A 14,717-nucleotide genomic window follows, 5' to 3' on the forward strand; every position below is an offset into this window, starting at 1 on the left:
GTGTAGATCTGATCGTTATTATTTTAAAATTCAGAAAGCAAAGAAGGTTTGCTCTTCCAGCTCGGTTTCCTTGAGGAAGGCAATAAAGCAGAAAGACGCGGCGGGAACCTCCCTCTTGTCAAACTGTAAAAAAAACAAAAGTGTCTTACTCTGCGTCTAGCCTTGGAAATTAAACTGACATTTAATGAAGGATACGAAAGCACGTCGTCCTGATGACTACCCACGTGGCCACTTTTTGTTTCTTTTTTCAGCATTATCGGATATATCCAGGAAACAGCGCTGGCATCCCAAACTAAAATAATTAGGACGTGTGCAGGCGTGAAAGGGCGGGGGCTGGGGATGGGGAGAGAGTAGAGTCTGCAGCTTGCGCCTAATTGCTTCCGTTAAACGGAGTTCAGGAGATGTGAACGGCTGGCCGCTCCGCTTCCCACGCTCGGGGGCGGGGGAGGGGGGAACGAGTGGCAATGTCGTGCCCGAGCCCAACCGCTGACAGGCAGCTGGATTGGGGGTGGGGGTTGTTGGTGGGCTATGGAGGAGCGAGAAACTGTCAAGTGCAGCTCTCTATCTCTAAAACAAATGTGATGGCATTTCCCACCCACATCCCTCAGCACGTCAGCTTGTGCCCTCCCTCCTGGGATCACCGTATATTCTGGCCCCTGGAACTTAAGGAGTGTAATCTTACCAAGTGGACAATAGTTTCACTTAATAGCAGCCTATTGTATCCCAACAGGCTAACCGGGTTTGGGGACTGGCAAGCTATGAACCTTGCTACTGTCTTTTATTTACTCAATTCCCGTTAGATGTTGTTTAGTGGCGAGCAGTCTGGCACACGCCTGCTTAACCTTTATTACTGTAATAGCCATCCGTGACACTTGCCTGTTTGCTTAAATTCATTGTTTAGGACAAACAACGTTTGCATTGTAAAAGTGTAAATGAGTGTGGTGTTTACTGTATGATTCAATGGTGCTGTAACCACTAACTGCTGTTAACCTAAAGCCTGTTTGTTTTAAAAAATTAGCATTACAAAGTACACATTTCTTTCCTTTTGAGAATAAGGAAGATTCCGTCTAAACAATAAGGTGACATGGGAAATTGCACTCTTAAATGTTCGTCCAAACGGTTGGTGTGTTTCAAAGCATTTACTGCTAAATTGAAAACGATTGAATTCTGATGTTAGGCATAACAATGGTCTCTGCAAGTTTCTTCTCAGTGAAGAATGTTCACTGTTAGTGAACAGTTCACTCTCAGTGCTTTGCTTTTACGTAAATATTTTAGGAAGAATATTTTAATGAACAGCTGTTTTGTAACTGGGCTTACTGCAATGAGAAACAATGGCCTTCAACTATTGAAACACACAAAAGAAATATACAAGGGTTCGTTAGAGTAATTTATCCATAAAATTGTTTAGATTATTGTTACTAAGTGACTTATGGTTATAATTTCTGGAACATAGTCAAAGCAATATAAGTTTTCCAGAACAGAGTTGACAAAATACAATGTGGTGTTACATCTGTATTTTAGAACGCAGTCTACAAATACATATATCAATACCCAGTGAAAACAAGTTGGAGGAAATTTGAAGTCTGCGTGAGTGTGCATGTTAACTAGTGGGAACCAGAGATCCTCTTTTGTGGCAAGGGAGCAGCAGATTGCTGTGCAAGGCCAATGTTAAAAAGGCAGCTGAATTTAACACCATCTGGAAGAAAGGATCCCTTCACGACTTTCTCACACCGTCAGACAAAACTAGTGTCTCTTGTTTGGAGCCCTTGTCTAAGCACCCATACAATACCGAGTCATTATACTTTGGCTGAGAGAAAATTTGAGAACACAATATGGGTAACCATTGAATGACCACATCTCATTGTGCCCGCTTAAGTCGATTGAAATCTACGTCTAGTGCTATGAATGGTGGCATTGTTTCCCTACTGGGTCAGTACTAAATGTCAGCACACGAAAAAAAAATGCAGTCTACAAATATCTGCCCTAAATTTAGTTTTGATATTTCCACAAATTCCTATAAGAAGATAAATAATTTTAAAGTTTCCAGTAAATGAGCGGTGGGATGGGGGCATTGTTTTGATGTCTATTTAGTACGGCATTAAAAACTCGAATGTAATAGTAATATTTTTATTTTGTATTGTCAGCTAGAGACTTGGTTATCGAATTTATAATTCAGATACTTTGCCTTTAAAGACTGTTTTGGATACTGTGGTGAGGATGGATTTGCATATTTTGATTTAAAAATCAAAGTTTTGTATTTTGTTTGGAGACAAGAAGATAAACATAATCGTATATTCAACATTTTTTTTTTAATTACACGAACTTTCTGATAGAGATAGACCCCATCCCTTCCCTTCGCCTTGCCCTCAGATGTTATAAAAAGACAAACATAGAATAGACGAAAAAATGTAAAATATCTTCTGAAGGGTCCAGAAAATCTTGTTTAATTTGAAGAACCCGATTGGTATCATACTACAGTGGATTTGCGTAAGGTGAACATAATAGGAGAATTAAAAGAAAAACAACCTGTTTGGAGATGTTCTGTCCTTTTTTCATGTCAGCTGGGTATTAGAACTGGACCTCTGGTCCAAATGTAGAGGCATTACCTTTGCACTACATGACCCCTGTGCTAGAGTTTATATATTGGCAAATGTTTGTTGCCCATTAAAACATAGTGACATGAACCATTCTAACGTGAGATGCCAATTTTAACCTACGGGGACATCTTAGACTTCCCACAGATGGTTTCACTTCTATTATGTTTGATGTTCTGAAATTTTGAATCAGTCTTTAATTAAATTGATCTTGGTAGTGGACAGGATGATAATGGTTTCAAGTAGGTATAACAATACCCAAGGACCTTATGTTCTGTATTTGTACTTTACGGGCATAGCTATGACATTGAATCAGTATGGAGTCCCGCTGCATCATTATTTTGGAAAGTTATTTTCTAGCCAGAAAAAAATGGAGCCTTACACATATGCTGGATTGGAAAGCATTGTGTCCTTTGAGTGTGGTAATGAAGAATGGGGAGATACATTTCATGAGAAATTTGTTTCAAATCCTGTAGATTTTAGTTGAAAGTGAACCTTTTTTTTCAAGCAATGATAGTTTCACGCGCTCTCCGGCAAGAATGTAATCTGGCTTCTGGACATAGACACTTCTGCTCTGTTTTATGAATATCTGGAATGGTATAAATGCTTTATTTTTCGCAAAAGCGGACAGCGTTTAGAATAATTACTTTAGTTTCTTCCTGGAAGCAAATCAGATCAATAAGTATCAGAACGAAGGAATTCTTTGAACATATTTCAGCAAAGGTTTTTTCAGAGTATGCTTTAATTGGGGTTAGAGTAATCCCACCCACCCGTAAATGTGTGAAACTCTCGTCATGGATTCTCTGGTCGTGAATTTGAACTTGTTTAACTGTTAATAACGTGCCATCGGCTCAGTCGAGGTGTTGTGAGTGAAGGATGACAGTTTGCTGCTGCTGCTGCCGCCGCTGCTGCTCTCTCTTTAATTGCTGTTGCTTGGGCCTGATGTGAGCACAGCTGCATTGCTCCGGTTAATTAGCCCTGCATTCAGCCCAGCGCCGCCGCGCTCGTGCCACTGGCGCGGGAACAGCCGGCCGGCTGGCGGTCGCCGCCGCTCATTGGCTGTTTCCCTGGCGACGGCTCGTGAGTCAAGCAAGGACGAGCGTGTGTGCGCGTGTTTGCGTGTGCCCGCGAAGCAGCGCGAGCGCGTACACGTTCCATAAGAGTCGGCAGGCGTCTATTGCAAAGCAGCTGCTTGCTCCTTATTTATTGTTTTGTATTCCGTGTTTTTCAAATTGCTAAAATTAACATTGGTACTTACAATCCAGTCATGAATTCATTTCTTCAAACGAGATTCAGTTCATGTTTGAATTTCATGTTTTGTGACTTTAAAATATAGTACTTTGAAATATAAACATCTAGTTTGATATGTAACGTGCTTAGTAATGTGTTTATATTACACGATTCCAACTCCTTCCAAACGTTAAATAACTTAAAACAACAGCTACCTTTTAGGTCAATTGCAGAATGTGCCTGGGAGGCGCCAGAACGATTTGATAAATTTGTCTGAGTAGTCAAAACAAGAACTGATTAAAAAAAAGAAACAAATACATTCACAATGTGTGTTCAACGCATGAGTTATTTTAGGACAGGGGTGGGGAATGTGGATTCTTTTGTCGAGCTTTGCAATTTCACAATCACATAATATTGAAATATCTTTGTTGGACATTTGGACTTCTTGGGAAATTCCACTGCGAATGAAGTGTATGATTTGCTACACCAGATCACTAGTAACTCCTCAATCAATGAAACATTGAGCATTTCTTTATGATAAATCAGTTTTGTGTAATTCCCGTGATTTGAGGCTTGTGTAATTACGTCACAACAAACAATCTTGTTACCTGTCTTCAGTAAGTGGAAGTGTGATATTCAGGCCTATCCATAATAGTACACATTGCATCCTGGAAAACGATACAAATCAAACTGTGGTACTACTGGTAACATAAACACGCCCCACACTGCTGTGACAACAACCTGGTGGAGTTTATTTATATGCTGTTAGTCTTTCTTAACGTGCTTGTATACAAATATGGTTGCATGCATGTATATAAATACATCCGTATAAACTCAACTTCCAGAAAGAGAATCATTAAGTAGATCAAGCATTTTAAGTTCTTCTAAAGAAGGATCCAAAACATTATGAATGCAGTATAAGTTAAATAATCCAAATATTCAATGTTTGCTGCGATACTTCCATAACTGAAACCATAACACAACACGACGTTATTTTTCTCATTTCTAAAATGAATAGATCAAATGGCGCGTAGGAAAACAGTTGAAAGTTAAAACACTCAAGCAGTGCATTTGCGTATTCCTGAGCACTATGCCATTTAAAGTAAAGGTTAACGTCTACGTGTTAATGTGATACAGCACGTGACATTAGATGAGTAATAAGTCGAATATCAAAATTATAATACCATACTTATTTTTAAAACGCACAGTCCATCTTAGCACATTCCTACAATGAGTTTCGAATATTGAATACCAATTATTGATACATATTTTAATGGATTATCACATATTTTAATTTAGCAGATCTGGGAATTATTTGAAAAATCTCATGATTATTTTCAATAGACGTTTAGATGTTGAATGTTACGTGTGTTCAATTACATTTCAGGATGGCAGCTGTGGAATTGTCAGTTTTACGGAAGTCTAATAATATATATAAACATTTATTTTATTGCAATAACAGGGCGACCCCTTGTTTGTACTTTCTTACAACAGGCTTTAATACGGCGCAATAATTAATTTAGACGCACTGAGCTGGAACCTAACCTATGTCTATCAATCAACGATTTTACAAAACGAGAAATATCCATAGGATGGGAAGGACCAGCAATGCGTTTCAGTAATGACATTTGTAAAATTAAACAACGGAAATACGCTTCTGCTAGATACTAATTTAAACATAGGTTTTATTGTCTGCGTGGAACACCCGCATCTTTTTAATTGTAAGGAGATATTGTGATATATTGTTAAATACGTTAGAAGTTAATATGTTGCTAATTGTTTTGTTGCTTCACAAATTTGGTTTAACTGGCAGTATCAGGCAATGTTAAATATAGCACTAAGGTATTGCCATTATTACTCTGATATGTGATAATATAGATATGTGCAAAACATTTATGCATTTTGTTACCAAACTTTAGCCCAAAATATTGCAGAAAACAAAATATTCCAGATGCTGGAAACTTCAAAAAGCAAAAACATACTAAAAACACACAGCAAACCAACCAGCATATGTGGAGAAAGCAGATGGTTGGCATTTTAGGAGTGTATACTATTTTCAGTTCAAAAGAAGAATATGCACTCAGAAACTTGTAAACTTTGTTGAAATAGATTTCTAAATATTCACCTGCGAAAGTAATGTTAGTAAATATAAACTAGTTGTAATCAAAGGTTTCCATGGGTTTTTTTTTTAAAAATTATAGATTGATTGCAATATTTGAGCCAAACAAATGTCTGCCTAAAATAATGTTTTGCTGAAATGGGAATATTAACTAACTTAGCTGTCCTAAGTTAACATTTGGAAGAAATGCTTCCTTTGTGGGAATGTACATTGCATGGTGAATATAGATTGTAAATGATATCAAAAAACACATCACATTTCCTGTCAGTTATGCACATTTTCCATTGAATCAGCAGTCAAAATCACAGTGATAATTGAAAAAAGTATAAATCCCCAAAATATGGGATTTGTAAATTAGTTAGGAGGTTTTACAAAATATTGATACTATCAGGGATGTCAGATGTTATAACAACTCTTGAGAGCAATTCCAACTGATTATTTCTTATTTAATGTTTTACATTGATCCAATTCATCTGTTTGCAAACAAATAAAACATTAACGCATTTAATCTGTCAGAAGCTATACTTTTCAAGTGTTCGGAGCATTGCAATCTAACCAAACATTATTGTGATGTAACATCACAGATGTGAAGTATTATGATCTATTTGTGAATTCTATGTAAAACCAAAACTATAGAAATTGAATGCCGAGGCATGTACTATGCTGGATCCTCAAATGTGTTTTTTTAAATCTCATAGGTTTGCTTGAAAAGCCTATAGGCCTGAAGGCCATCTTAAAAGTTGCTTTTAGCATGAAAGGTACCTACAATCAAACTTGGATTATGAATGACCAACATTTAGTGCCATGTAGAGTAAATATTAATAAAACTGGCAGTACATATTTGCATTACTTAAGTAAATTTATTTTTTGGAAAATACATAACACAAATGAAACATCAGAAACTTATTGAAAAACTCATGAAAATAAACAACTAAATTTCAATATATTTATGCAAAAAAAACTTGTTATATTTTGTAGTTCAAGCACTATTTAAATATATAATTATTAATAGTGGACTGAACTTAATAATTATGATTAAAAGTACTTGACTGGTCTAAAGATTGGGACAAAAGTTTTAAAGATGCAGAAAATATTCCACAGACACCTAATATCAGTGAATTAAAATAGCAGGTGATACTTACACAACTCATTAAAAATGAAATGAATAAATAGAAAATTACATAAATTTAAAGAATGGGGTAATTTAGAAACAATAAAACCAATCAAATGAAAAAGTAATATAAGAAAATACCTCGGGGTGCAGGCACATAATTCTTTGAAGTTTTTATCACATTAAAAAAACTTTTGGCAAGCTTGCCTTCATTGTTCAATCCTTTGAGTATAGGAGTTAGGAAGTCATATTAAGGTTCTACAGGACATTGGTGAGACCTCTTTTGGAATACTGTGTCCAGTTCTGATCACCCAGTTATAGGAAGGATATTATTAAGCTGGACTGGGTTCAGATGAGATTTATCAAGATGTTGCCAGGTATGAAAGGTTTAAGTTTTAAAGAAAGGCTGGATAGATTGGGACTTTTTTCACTGGAGTGCAGGAGGTTGAGAGGTGACCTGATAGAAGTTTATAAAATAGTGAGGAGCATGGATAGAGTTAATGGTAGTTGTCTCTTCCACAGGATATAGGATGTTAAGACAGGGGACATATTTTTAAAGTGAGAGGAGAGAGATTTAAAGAAGTTATGAGGGGCAAATGTTTTACGAGATTGGGTCATGTGCAGAATAAACCTTCTGAGGAAGTGGTGGATGTGAGTACAGTTACAACAATTAAAAGACATTTGGATAAGTGCATGAATATGAAAGCTTTGGAGAGACATCAGCCAGGAGCCGGCTAACGGGACTTGTATAGTTTGGAATTATAGTTGGCATAGATTGATTGGACAAAAGGGTCTGTTTCCATACTGTATGACTCTATGAGCCATAACAATAAGAACATTCACAAAGGTGCTGTAATTATATAGTAATATTTATGACTTCAGTATATCCAAACATTACTGCAGTTTATAAAGTATTTTTGAATGACATTCGCGATTGAAATGTAACAGTCAAGCCACATAGAGCAAGGTTCCTGAAACCCAAGGCCAGTTGGCCAGCTGGCTAAGGTATGAATATTGTTTAAGACACCAGGAGAACTCCTCTTCAAATAGGATATTCTCTCTCCATTTGGAAGTGTGGATGAGACTTCAGTCCAAAGTTTTATTTGGAAGTTATCATCTCTGACTGTGCATCATTCCTTAAATACTGCACTGAAATTACAGCTTGGACACAACGTTTTTGCACAGTAATGTGTATTTGAGTTATGAGCAAACAATTTGTGATATCTATTTTGAATTTTTACATGATTTGAAAAGGACCTTTACATATTTGCCTTGAAATTTGTTAAAATTTCTTTAAGGATTTTCACAAGAAGATGCATTCCTAAAAGGAAAGAATAAGTCTTATGCTGATCACATGCTTTATAAAAATTGTAGTAAAGATGTAAATAAATTGCTAATGATAAAGGAGAATGCACAGTTGTTTAACCTGGCCTTGTTGACAATTGTTGACAACCCGCTGACTACTAGTTTAGACATGGGTTTGAAAGAGCAATAATATAATTTTATCAGATAAATAAATTACAGTAATTGTATTTAAATACTGCTTAAATCCTGAATATTTAAGTATTTGAATAATATATTGCACAATCCTAAATTATTTATCAAGACTAATACAAAATATCAAAATTTTAGAAGTTGTATATAGTCTTCTTAAATTGGTGTCAAAATTTTATTTAGTAATCAAAGCAGATAGATTAAGATATTTTTACATTTACACCCTTCAATTTGTATGTAAATTGTGCATTAATTCTTGAAATTAATATTTCTGCCATATAGTTTTCCTATCCTGGCGTGTATTTGTTTTTTCATTTGCCTTATCTTTTCTTTAATTTTATTCATATATAACTGGTCATACTTGGTCATACGTTGCCCAAAGAGCTAATTAAGTTAATAGAGGGATTTCAAATCATAAAAATGTCACAAAATTATTGTGTTTAGGTTATCTTTTCAGACACTCAAAATCATACTGGCACCAAGAGCTGTATTTGGTTTTGAAACATATGTAACAGTAGTCAGAGAATTGTTAAACAATATAAAACAATGCTTGTTACTAAAATAATTGAAATAGTGGTAAAGGATCTGGAACAAAATTGGAAAAGCAAAATAATTCATTGTCATATAGAAATGCTTATCTTACAAGTATTTTCGAATAATGTTAGTTCTTCTGTAAAATGAGGCATATAAATATGGAAAGCTATTATTCAGAGAATCATGCAAATATTATACATCTTCACGGCACACATACATAAACATCAATAAAGATAAAAGGCATGATTTTCTTTCTCTATAAATGAAGGATCCTGAACAAAGATATTAGGAAATACGGAATATAATCCAAAGTAACAATATTTGGCATATTTTACACATAATAGGAGTAATGTAAATTATTTTTATTTTATGCAAATGATAAAGCTGACGGTTAAAATGTGCATGGTTCAAGAATTGGAGGAAATTTGTAACATCCTTCTTAGCTCAAATTAAAGTTTAATTAGAGCACTATATGCATGTTACTTTATGCAAATAACATTAGGAAAGAATGTTTTAATATATTGCCGAGTACTGGGCATTTTGTGGTGCCACCATTTTATGACAATGGCTATAGTGAGCATAACGTTCGACTTAAAATGTCCGCTTATTCACATTCTTGAACTTGCGTGTCCCAATAAACAATAAGCAAGCGTAGTCTTGAATATCAATTATTTAATTAACACCTTTAAGATGCATGCATTGCAAATGGCACATTTACAATGCACAATGTCAGTGACAATTATCATGCACATTTTGTTCTGTTATTTCATTAGAAGAACAGAACAGTCTTTCAAAAACAAAAATAAAGCAGATCTCTTGTGCACACGAAATTGTATCCGTTTTGTATTTTCAAATTTTTTCTTAGTTATGAGCATGTAAATCCTCATAGAAAAGCCTTCTACATGAAGACATTATTTAACATGAATTAAAATATTATTATATTGGGTACATTAATTGGAAACATAAACCTTTTCTATAATTCATAGTGACTTGTTATATTTTGTATTATCCAATTTTTTAACTTTACTTACAATACGCATTTATAAATGCACAGAGCATAAATTTGTTCATATATATTATTCAAACTCATTTGACGTAACTGACATGCTATTTATTTTGCTGCCATCTATGTTCATCTGGTGTATTTTTAGTGTAGGTTAGACCAGTTTAAAATACAATATATTTTCTGAAGATAATTGGATAATTACTTAGACTACACACGCAAATATAAAAGGTTAGCTGTATTTGTCGAAACATAAATATACTTCTATGTTTATATAAGTTAGGCATCATTGTAAGTTCACTACAGTTGCCAATTATGGCAATCCACATTAATGCAGATATTTACATTTACACAAAAAGTATCTACATTTCAATGTAAATTCAGTTACAAAATCAAATATATAAATATTTTAAACCTAGGTATATATAAACATCTGTGTGAAACAAGATATATAATTGATGGTTTTCAGTTTAAGGAATTAGCATTTTGAATGTGTATCACAGTTTAAAACCAATTCTTTCAAAGATCAAACATTAATATGAATCAGTTTAACTATATTGTAATAAAAGTGTGTAGTTAGCAGTTACGTAATCAAATTTAGCTACACTTGCATTTGCAGTCAAAAATGGGGCATACACTCAATTTTAAACTTACTGTTATGGCAAATAATTGACAGGTAGCCAAGAAAAACAGTTAGACCTCGTTGACAACAATGTCAGGCCTTAAGAAATATTCATACTTCGGTTTTTTTTTGACGTTCTATAAATCGGTAATGCTTGCACAAACCATTGAAGGTAATGGGCAGTTTGAGAAAATAGCTACAGAGGCATACAGAATTCTGGATTTTATAAATTTGGGCACAGAGTACAAAAGCAAATAAGTTGTCAAGAGCCTATATAAAGCATTGGTTTAGCATCAATTGGAGTATTGAATCCAATGTTGAGCATTGTAGGTCAGGAAACATGTGAAGGTTCTAGGGAGGATACAGAAATATATATGAGAATGGTTCCAGGGATGAGTGACTTAAGTTATGATGATAGAGTTAGAGAAACTGAAGTTGTTTTCCTTAGAGAAGAGAAAATTTAGAGGAGGTTTGATCAAAGTGTTAATAATCATGAGTTATTTGGACAGAGCAAATAGAGAGAAACTATTTCCATTAGTAGAAGGATTAAGAGCTAGAGGAAATAAATCTAAATCCAAACCCACAATATTAGTCACCTAGAAGGAACAGGGAAGCAGATACATGAGAATGTCATCATTTGCAAGTTCCTCTGAAATCCACATATCATTCTGACATAGAATAATATCAGCATACGTTTACTATCCTAGATCAAAATTCGAGAACTCCTTTTCAAATAGCAGTGTGGTAGTTCCTCCACCCTAAAGACTGCAGTGGTTTCTCAAGGGCAGTTTGAGATGAATATAAAATGTTGGACTAGCCAGTGAATCCCACATTCCATGCATAAATGAAAAAGTGGTCAAATAATCAATAGGCATAGATGAGAAAACCTTTTTATACAACAAGTGTTAGGATCAGGTTGTGAGTGTGGTGGAGGCAGATTGAATTGAGAATTTCAAAGATAATTTAAAAATTAATAATTGAAAAGTAAAAAAGAAAATAAATATCTAAGGACATGTGGTCAAAGGCTCATCAAATGTGATATCAAGATTGTGGTCACTCTGGTTCAGGCTCAGACAGTTACCAAGGGAAAGGATGGACTCAGTGGTTAGGGAATAGAATTAGTGGTGGTGACTGAAGACCCGAGCTTTGGTCTTGCAATAATTGGTTGAAAAGATTTTATGCTCATCTGATATTCAGTCTCACAACTAGGAGGGTACAGTGGATGGGGTCAAGGGAGAAGGTCAGGTAGAGTTTGATATTGTCTACGTATATCAGTAGAAACTGATTCTTTGCTTTCAGCTTATATCACCAAATATCAACATGTAGATAAGAAAAAGGAGGGACCAAGAAAAGACACCAGATGCAGGAAAAGGAAAGAGAGTTGTTGTAGATAACTGTTTAGGTACAACTGATAAAGATGGAAACAAGCAATTGCAGCCTGACCAAATTGGATGATGATGACAAAGTATTGGAGGATGATGGCATGGGTCATTAATTAGGAAGGGTGAAACTTCTCCCCCCATCTGGGGAGCAGGCCTTGCTTAAGAGAGAATGTTGCTCAATCTAATTGTCTGTAACTATTCAGCTCCAGCAGTCCCATGTTTGAGTGGTGGCCAGAGGTGGGACTATACACGGTCCTTTAACAGGAGGAGGTTATGTTTGCCAGGCTTTATCAGGATTGGTGGGCCAGGTTGGCAGGCCCCCAAGAGTAATCAGAGGGGTGGGGGTTTCTGGGTTTGAGAGGTTTTTGTGTCTGAGGGGGTATAAGGGAAAATATGACACTGGGAAAAACGCCACAGTGGAACACCAAAAGAATGTGTTCACCACCTTTCATGTCCCACATCAGCTCACTAAGTAAGATTTTCTGGGCTACCCATTTGGCTAAGGTTGTCATAATTCCAGGAGATAGCTCACCACCACTGTCTCCAAAGGAATAAAATTAGATGGTAAATGCTGGTCTAGACTATGCCACTGCCAACCATAAATGAATTAGAAAAGAAAACAGTATTATTCATATGAAGTATAGATAAATGATTATGTTCTTTTAAGCGGAAAAGCTGCCTATGTGCAAATTTATGTATGCGTGAGGAACAAAGAAAGATAGGAAACTCAAAAGATGTAAAAATCATATCCAATTACAAATATGTTAAAATTTGAGCTGCTGTTTGAATAATAACGTATGAAGATCAGAGAGTGAATTGAGTTGAGATGGAGAGGGAAAAAAATGACAATGCACAAATAGTTCAGTTCATTTTCACCATATCTTAGGCCGGAATTAAGTGGAATGCTTTGGAATAAGGCTAGATGTTGGATGCACCAAGTCTTAGTCAATATGAATTATTTCTTTGGGCTTTGTCTACATAGCTTTTTTCCATATAAGCTGGAATTTCAATGGTGGGCACTTAAGAACATTGAGGAATAGCAGCAAGGGTAGGCCATTAAGCCCCTTGATCCGGTTCTGAAGAAGAATGTTCTGAAGAAGAAACTGGACTTGAAACATTAACTCTGTTTCTCTCTCCACAGATGCTGCCAAAGCTGCTGAGTTTTTAAAGCATTTTCTGTGTTTGTTTAAGATTGTCAGCATCCACAGTATTGTGCCTTCATATATTCCTTCTTTCTGCCTGTTGATCAATCCTCAGTCCAAAACAGTATATTACATTCTGTCTCAGAATTACTTTAATTTTTTTTACTAAACTCTTGTGTGAAACTTGATCAAATATTTTCTGAAAATCCAAGTTTACCACATACACAGGTTTCAAATTTTTAACTCCAGTAGTTAAAAAAAACTATCAGATTTGTCAAGTATGATTTTCACTTCAAACATCAAGTTGCTCCAAACAAATAATTCATTTCTAAGTAACCATGATCACATGGCTTAAAATGGATTTTAATATTTCCCCTACTAGGGGTGTCAGGCTTATGGATTATAGTTCCTTCTTTTTTCTCCCTGTTAAATAGTGGGGTTACATTTACAATCTTTCATTCTACAGACACAATTGCAGAAATGATAAGATTTTGAAAGATGATAACCAACTCTGCTGCTGAATCTTTTGACACTTTACGGGGAATTCATTAGGTCCAGGGATTTGTTAACTTTCAGTTGAATTAATTTCAACAAAATTGCTTTTTTTAAAACAAAAATCAACTTCTCTATTTTCAACATACTACTCCATTGAATTTTACTCATTTCAGGGAGACTACTCTTGTCTTCCACTGTAAAGACAGACACAAAGTACTTACTTAATGTTTCTGTCCTTTTTCTATATCCTATTATAAATTTTCCTGTCTCGGCCTGTAATAGTTTCATATTTTTCTTTACTAATCATTTCCTTTTTACATGCCTATCAAACAGTTTGCAATCTGTTGCATATGTTTCTTGATATTTTACATTCATATTCTATCCTTTCTTAATTTGTCAATTTTTTGGTCAAGGACAGAAGTCATATGACACCAGGTCATAATCAAACAGGTTTATTTGAAATCACAAGCTTTTGGATTGCTGGCCCTTCATCAAGTGAAGTCCTTTTTGATCCACCTTTGCCGAATTCAAAAATTCTCCCAATCCTTAGGCTTACAAAATTTTATGGCAACTTTATAAGCCTCCTTCTTTGATATAACACTGTTGTTATATTCTCTTATTGGGTGATGGCTCATTTCCTGTGGGCAATTTTGCCTTATAGGAATCTTTGTTTTAATTTGTAAGCCAATCACTAATTATTTAAATAATAACCATTACCTATTTTCTATCAAACTTATTAACATACTTTTCAACTCTACCACTGACAATTTCCTTCAATAGCTTCATAATTGCAATTGTTATAATTTATGACTCTAATTTCAGATTGGACTACTTTTTTTCTCAAATTTATTGGGAAATGTTATCATACAATAATGGCTATTCTGTTAAGGTTCTTTTACAACAAGATAATTACTTAACTCTTTCTCATTGTATGATATTTGAACATGAGTAACCTCTGTCCAAGTAATTCTCTCAACATATTGCTCCAGAA

The 14,717-nt window shown here is 35.0% G+C and overlaps 1 long non-coding RNA gene across 44 annotated transcripts in view; it reads left to right on the forward strand.

Moving 5' to 3' along the window:
• Nucleotides 1-14,717, forward strand: part of LOC148151959 (uncharacterized) — a 450,140-nt gene that overhangs the window by 14,786 nt on the left and 420,637 nt on the right. The window contains exon 3 of one of the 44 annotated variants that reach the window (XR_015761145.1): nt 5,319-9,901. The exons of the other annotated variants lie outside the window; for them this stretch is intronic. This is a non-coding gene — a long non-coding RNA (uncharacterized LOC148151959). Of the gene's footprint in view, nt 1-5,318; nt 9,902-14,717 lie in introns of those variants that run through there. 44 annotated transcript variants of the gene reach the window in all.

This window comes from Chiloscyllium plagiosum, unplaced genomic scaffold, assembly GCF_037043375.1.
Source record: "Chiloscyllium plagiosum isolate Xiang-an unplaced genomic scaffold, Cpla_swu_hap1 HiC_scaffold_2, whole genome shotgun sequence".
Taxonomy (NCBI): Eukaryota; Metazoa; Chordata; class Chondrichthyes; order Orectolobiformes; family Hemiscylliidae; genus Chiloscyllium; species Chiloscyllium plagiosum.